This window comes from Polistes canadensis, unplaced genomic scaffold, assembly GCF_001313835.1.
Source record: "Polistes canadensis isolate GaletaPanama2010 unplaced genomic scaffold, ASM131383v1 scaffold_3, whole genome shotgun sequence".
Lineage (NCBI taxonomy): Eukaryota > Metazoa > Arthropoda > Insecta > Hymenoptera > Vespidae > Polistes > Polistes canadensis.
In genome coordinates, this window is record NW_014569550.1 from 1,623,535 (window position 1) to 1,630,847 (window position 7,313).

Genomic DNA, 7,313 nt, shown 5'->3' on the forward strand with positions numbered 1-7,313 from the left:
GCATACAAACTTCCATTATATTGAGAGAATTAAACTCTGGGATCGTTTAAATAAAGATGACGTGATTCGATTTCAGGATGTATGAGGATGTAAAAAAAGAAAAAAAAAAAAAAAAAAAAAAGAAATTGATGCATCGTTATTTTTTCGATAGAGGAAAAAAATTTCTAGTCAAAAACAAGGAAAGGTAATTCCCTCGGGAAATCTCTCTCTCCCTCCCTCTCTCTCTCTCTCTCTCTCAAGTTTGGTATATCGAATCAGTCCATTAATGGTCGTAAAAAAACCTTCAATGACTATGGATGAAAATTTTGCATGATACATACAAAACCTCCTTTTTCTTTCAACGATCGATTCGACGAAGAAAGGACGAACCGAAAAGCTTCCATTGTGTTTCCCTCGTTTTATATATTATCGAATAAATTTATATTGTTAATAACTTACGATGGATCGATCGATCAAATTTTTATCAACGGTATATATTTATTATACTTACATTTATAATAAGAATATGTATATTTCTAGCGCGTATATAATTTGATGAAGATATTTATTAATGTTAATATTACAACACGTCGACAATTTAATAATCCTGGCGTTTCACCAAACCCAATTAATCAACAAAATGTGAACGCCATGTGTGATCACAAATTGTAAGAGCGTGATGGCATTGCGCTTCGTTTACATTCCAAATAAAATTTTGGCATAATACTTATGAACACGAATGGCAAGAGATATTTTTCATTTATATAATTCGTTTGATCATTTTTACATATATACGTGTATATAAAAACTAGCAAACGTGGAAGGATATTTAAATTTTCTCCCGTATTTTTACATTATTGTAAATGTTAAAGTCGAAACGAGAAACTTATGAATTAATTTTTATTCAAAATGGTATTAGATATTTCAATAGAATATGAATGATAATAAGGCGAAAGTTATTTGAAAATATGTATTTACAATTAGAATAAATTCTTTGGACGTCCTCAACGATATTGTTTTCCTGTCGATAAAAAAAGAAAAAAAAAAAAAAAAAAATACACAAAAGAGAGTTGAAAAAGAAGAAATTATGAAAGACCCACACCTGTTACGCCCAAAATTTATATTCTATCCACAACAATTCCCAGAGGTTGTTTTCTTCTCTTATTTTAATTAGCCTACAGCCAGTAATATTACTACCAAGCTAACGAAAGTAATTTAATTTTGCTAAATATTTAATGACACGGGCGTGTAAAGAATCTTTAGTAATATTATTAGCTGTAGCAATTAATTCGATTATATTCGGTTTGATATTAAATTTATTCTATCAAAGTCGTCATTGTTTTTTTTTTTTTTCGTCAAGAAATTCTACAGTTGTCCAAAAGATGGAATGAAATCGTCGAGAATAATGGAGAATATTTCGAAGAATAAATATATATACACATACGATTTTACCTTTTAAATAAATAAAATAAATTTATTTAAAAAAAAAAACACATCGCGCGAATTAATTAATACTATTGTAATAGTTAATATTTAAAAAAAAAAAAAAAAAAACAGAAAAAAATATTGTCCAGGTACAAATCAACGCGGAATTATTATTTAATTCGTACCTACATACAGAAAATACAAAACAAGAATATTAAGGAAAGAAAAAAAAGCAAATAAACAAACAAATATGTCAAAAAAAACGAACTAGCTCGTAAGCTAGATCTCTTTTTTTTTTATTACCTTACAAATAATAACACACACGCGGGATTATAATTGACGATTGCTCGTAAATACGTATACCGAGAAACGATAGTAAGCGATCGATGATCGATATCAGATGGCGACACCTTAGAACATTAAAATGCATTGCACACTTTCTCGATCGCAAAAATAAGAAGAAGGGGGAAGAAAATGATCGACACGTGCGTGAACGAGCATGATGATAGACCATCACATGCATACACAAATACAACACGTGCACACGGACCAAACAGAGAAAGAAAAAGAGAGAGAGAGAATGAGACAGACAAATCCACGCACATACAAACGGACAACAATAATCGTTTCAAAACGACGCCGCACGTGTTCGTATTTAATAGCAAACGTTATCATCTACTAAAAAATATAACGATAACGATTCAACACGAACAACAATTGGTTAACCTTCTGATAGAAAAATTGCAAATGCAACTTGGCTTTTTCTTCGCGTCAATAGTAGTTCACACATATAAAGAAGACTTAGACGTTCAACCATATATTTACAGGCCTATACAACACACGCACACACATATTCAAGTGTCTGTTACGCGACTTCTTTTTCTAACTAGAATACGCGGAATGCATACGGATTCTCGAGGTCATCTTTACAATTAGGCGCCTCTCCCACACAAAGAAACGTTTATTTTTTCCTATTACATGTACGAGCATTGAATTGTGTATTCTTTCTCGTCATCGTTTTCGTAAAAGTATACTTCTTCTTCTTCATTTTCTTCTTCTTCTTCTTCTTCTTCTTCTTCTTCTTCGATTTCTCAAAAAACTTTAATCTTATAAAATTCTTTTTCCGTTAACTTGATTTCTCTTCATAATACTCACTCGAATCCCAAAACTTTAAATATCATTTTTCAAAAGTTGAAAATTTCTTATATCATTTCTTTTTTCTTCTTTTCTTTTTCTTTTTCTTTTCTTCTACAACTTTGAAATTCATCGTATAACTGCAATCCATTTTCTCAAGTTGTGGATAATCGAAAAGAAATGTTCGATTTTGCGTACTCGCCGTTAAATTTGGCCGGATTCGTGATCGGAGGAAGGGTGTCGCTCATTGGTCGAAAGTGCAGTCCTGTGCAGCCACCAACAGCGGCAGGCACCCGCTTCGTATCGATCCCTTAGGACCAGAGAACTCTATCTCTCCCTTACTCTCTTACCCTATTTCTCTTACTCTCTCGCACACTATTCTTCCTTGCTGTTTCCTATTCTCTCATTTCGCTAGTACTATTCCCTTTCCAAACGCATTACATACCAACCAGTTACATCGTTTTATTAATCAACGAAATACGTCGAATATGCATATGATTCAATAGGTACATTCCTAATTTTTAATTTAACGATTAATAAAGAATGATTGTTTCGATATAGAAAGAAAAAATTATAATCAAATAGATGAAGTTAATACAAACAAATAATATACGCGTGTGTTAATGCATGTACGTGGACTCGATGAAAATGATGATACAGTTATTTGTTGTATTATACTTTTATATTTGTAATAAGCTTTTCATATAAGCCGACTAAAATTATTATTAAATACAACTCTTTTTTAAATTAAATTCATCTTCGTACATTTTTAGATTTTTCGACTGGTTTAAACGAAGATCTTTACTCATCAGTAGTATAATTCCACCTTTTAAAAACTGGAATGTTTAAAGATCAATCTTTTCGACATCGTTGTTTCATATAACTCGTTCTTCCAATAAACTTTCATTATTTTTTATCTATTCGAATACATTCTATTGTCTTTTTTTTAGACAAAAAAATTATTCTATATAACGAATTCTCGAAAATTTTACAACGGTTAAATGTCCAAACGCGGATTAGAAATATCGTCGACGAGAAAACTGAGCGAACTAGAAAAATAAATAAAAACAAAAAAAAAAACAAGAAAGAACATTCCCGGTCAAAGAAATATCTCATTGTCTAGAAAAAAAAAAATTCGTACATTCTACAACTTTTCAGCGAAAAAAGAAAGGAAGAAAAATAGTAAGAAAATTTCTTTGTACGTAAATTCGAAAACTTTTCGAAAGCTCCACCGAGAGACATCTTTAAATATAGTGGTTCCAGATAAAAAAGAAAGAAACTTTCTTGTATCAATTTGTTATTTTAGTTTTTTAACCCTCGTTAAAAAGAAAATGCACTTAAAAAAGAGAAGAGGACAGTAACAACAACAAAATAATAATGTTAAATATTCAATGCATGCAAACAAAAAAAAAAAAGAGAAACAGAGATACACGATTTTGATATTTCGGTGGATAGGTTAGTTCGTTTCGCTTCATCGCGAAAACTATGTAAATTGTTGGTTCGGCCAGGTATGTATATACGTTCGATCGATAAGCGCTTTTAATGTCGTGTGCCTGGGAACGTAGAAAAACGAAACGAATTATCCTCGTTTGCTTCACGAACTGTCCATTTTTCAAGCAAATCGGAAGCAACGTGTGCACCTTTTTCATTTCGTCTCACTATCTCACTTTCTCTCTCTCTCTCTCTCTCTCTCTCTCTCTCTCTCTCTCTTTTATATCAACTCCAATCGCGATTTTCCTATTTTTGTGATACACGAAGCATTTTCTCTGAAACTGACACTCCTTTTTTCATTATGGTCGTTGATCACATTTTATTTTAACTCCAACTTCCCTTTATTTTTCCTTTTACGTTGTTCTTTTCGATTCAATCCGGTTCACGTTGGCCTTTGGAAGAAGAAGCGAAAAGAAAAGAAAAAAAAAAAAAAAGAGGGAAAAAGAGAAAAAAAAAAACAACGAATAAAATCTTTAACGTAAAAAAAAACAACTTCGTAGTAATATTATTGTTATTATTAATCGCAAGTTATATAACTTTTCTCACGAATTTTATTCACAAAACGATATAAAAAATCTAAAAAAAAAATATTTTAAACAAGTTTGTACCATTCAAAATAAAAATCCATAGAAATGATTTATCTTATCTACTAAGTCTACTAACAAAGACAAAATATATGCTTTCGTGTCATAGTTCTCGCACGTCAGTTATATCTCAGGAATGTGATCTTCTTCTAGTTGCAAAGAGTTCAGAAAGGATTTTATCTCTGAAGGAAGAGTATAAGAAAATATACTCGCGCGAGGTGGAAGAAGATAATAAGTGGGAGATAGATAGAGATAGAGATAGAGAGAGAGAGAGAGAGAGAGAGAATAAAAAAATTTAAAAAAATGCAGAAACTTGTTTACGACGGACTATAAATAAAGATTTAATAAAACGAACTGAAAAGAAATTCTTTACCTCAAGGAGGAGGCCTCACGTTCGTATAGATGCGTTCACCGAACGCTAAGTGCATTCTGAAGCATTACGCTCGATTAATTTTGATTTTGTTTTTATAAAAACAAACATAATACTCGTAAAAATCGTAACGATGTTAGTACAGATGCGTAAGAATTTTTATTTACGGTTGATTAACGAATTACTTAATATGAAATAAAATACAAAAATATGTACGAATTATTGTAATTAATTTCATTAATTAATTATCAATCATTAATAATTCATTTATTTTTATCAAAGCGAGAAAAAGAAAGAAAGAAAGAAAGAAAGAGAGAGAGAGAGAGAGAAGAATTAGAAATCGCTTCGTTATCGGTTCCAGTTCAAACGAAAAAGTTAAATTCTCAACTTCAACCGATTTATCATTCCATGGATATTGCAAAATAATTTCAACTATTTTTTAGTTAGCTGCGATACGACCCAATGGAATGTACTATAACGACACCTGTATAAATACACACACGTTCACACGCAAAATGCCCAGTGTGTCGTGAGTCGTGTTGTCGATGAAACTGTACGCTTCAAAGAACTCGTACACAATTTTTTTAATTACAGTTAGCGATGTTACACCGATAGAAATTAACCGTACCATGATCATTAATTATACAAATATCTCCGCCGAATTGCGAATTTATTTTTATTTCGTCGAAATTTCGTCGTAACAACTTTCGAATAGAATATGCGAGAAAAGTTATTTCTCATATGTGTTATATCGTTGTTGAAACATTTCGAATAGCTGTGTGTCGTAACATAAATATTTTCTCATTTTTTTTTCTTTTTTTTTATATAACTTTTTATATAAAATTAATCACAAGAACTTTTCTAACACTATTGTCAATTTTAAACAATCGATATCAGCTTGTAATGCAATATTTTTAAATTTTTATACGAAGAAACATATTTTTTTAGAATTATTAAACTTGTAAATTGATATAAGTTTTATCGCAAAAGAGCATTTTGTGTGTTATAAGAGAAGTAAAATTTGATATATCTAACAAAAAAATAGGTCTCACAAGATATGCCCCATCATTTAAAAAATATTATAAAATACAGCCGAGTACTCTACTTGTAAAAATAATAATTATATTCTTTTTGTATAACTTGTGCAGATAAGAATATTCCTTGTTAGATCAATTTTATTACAATTTATGAAAAATAATATTTCTCTTTAAGAATAAAAAATATATCTGCAATAAAATTAATATCAATTTGATAGTTTAATTATATCAAAAATAATTTTTTAGAATTTTAAAAAGTTTGCATTACAAATAAATATTAATTATTTCAAATTTACAATAGGAGCGGATACGAATAACTTATAACTCTTGTATAATAACTATTTTATATTGATATAGAAACATTAAGAACATATAGTATAAAAATATACCTACATAGAAAAATATATGTAACGTCAGCATCCAAGTTGGTCTTATCAAAGTAGAGCTTATCAGTGAATCCCTCTCCCCCATAGAATAAATTAACATTAATTTTAGCAAACTGGACGTTAAGAAATAAGCAAACGAAAATATATTTCGCCAAGCAAAACTATATATATATATATATATTTAAAACTATCCTTTGTCAAGGTTGACGTAACATAGGTATTTTTCGTTTTAAACAGTATAATATAGTATATTTGAAAATGAAAATTTTTATAAATGAAATTTTTCGATTAGATCTATCGCCAACGTTATATTATAAAAATTCTATATTCAAAAACGATAAATAAAAAAAGAAAGGACACGGTACCCGTTAGTTTTCTAGGATTCATACTAACGTATACGAGAAATATCTGAATTCAACGATCTTTTCTATTCCTTATTGAAAGAAATTCTTTTCAATGAGAAACCCTACTACGATAAGAAAGATCGAAAAGACGGCCCGTGATTCATCGATGAACTACAAAATAAATCCGTAAATATAAGTACTCCCGTAGTCTGATTAAACTTTATCGCTTCTTTTCTTCGATTTTCATCTTCTTTTCTTTCCCTTTTTTGGGATTAGAAACTAGTCGGACAACAACAAAAAATTCAACTACTATGCTAGTATACTACTTACAAGAGTTTCTCCTTGAGTTTAAAGAGTAGCAAAAGAGGTGGATAAGTAAGAGTCGACTCACCTGAAACAAAAGAAGAAAGAAATTTCCATTAGCTCGAGTTGTGGAACTAAATTACGTAGCTTAACGACCGTAAGGAAGTATGACAAGGAAAGAAGAAACAGAAAGAAAGAATGAAGCAGAGGGAGAGAGAGAGAGAGAGAGAGAGAGAGAGAGAGAGAGAGAGAGAGAGAGA

The 7,313-nt window shown here is 30.3% G+C and overlaps 1 protein-coding gene and 1 long non-coding RNA gene across 6 annotated transcripts in view; both read right to left on the minus strand.

Annotated features, from left to right (window-relative positions):
* Nucleotides 1-7,313, minus strand: part of LOC106785808 (cAMP-specific 3',5'-cyclic phosphodiesterase) — a 325,274-nt gene that overhangs the window by 156,131 nt on the left and 161,830 nt on the right. The gene's annotated exons all lie outside the window — the stretch shown is intronic.
* The window catches only part of LOC106785891, a 1,958-nt gene continuing 1,338 nt past the window's right edge, over nt 6,694-7,313 (minus strand). Inside the window, exon 2 of the long non-coding RNA XR_001381585.1 lies at nt 6,694-7,141. This is a non-coding gene — a long non-coding RNA (uncharacterized LOC106785891). The remainder of the gene's footprint in view (nt 7,142-7,313) is intronic.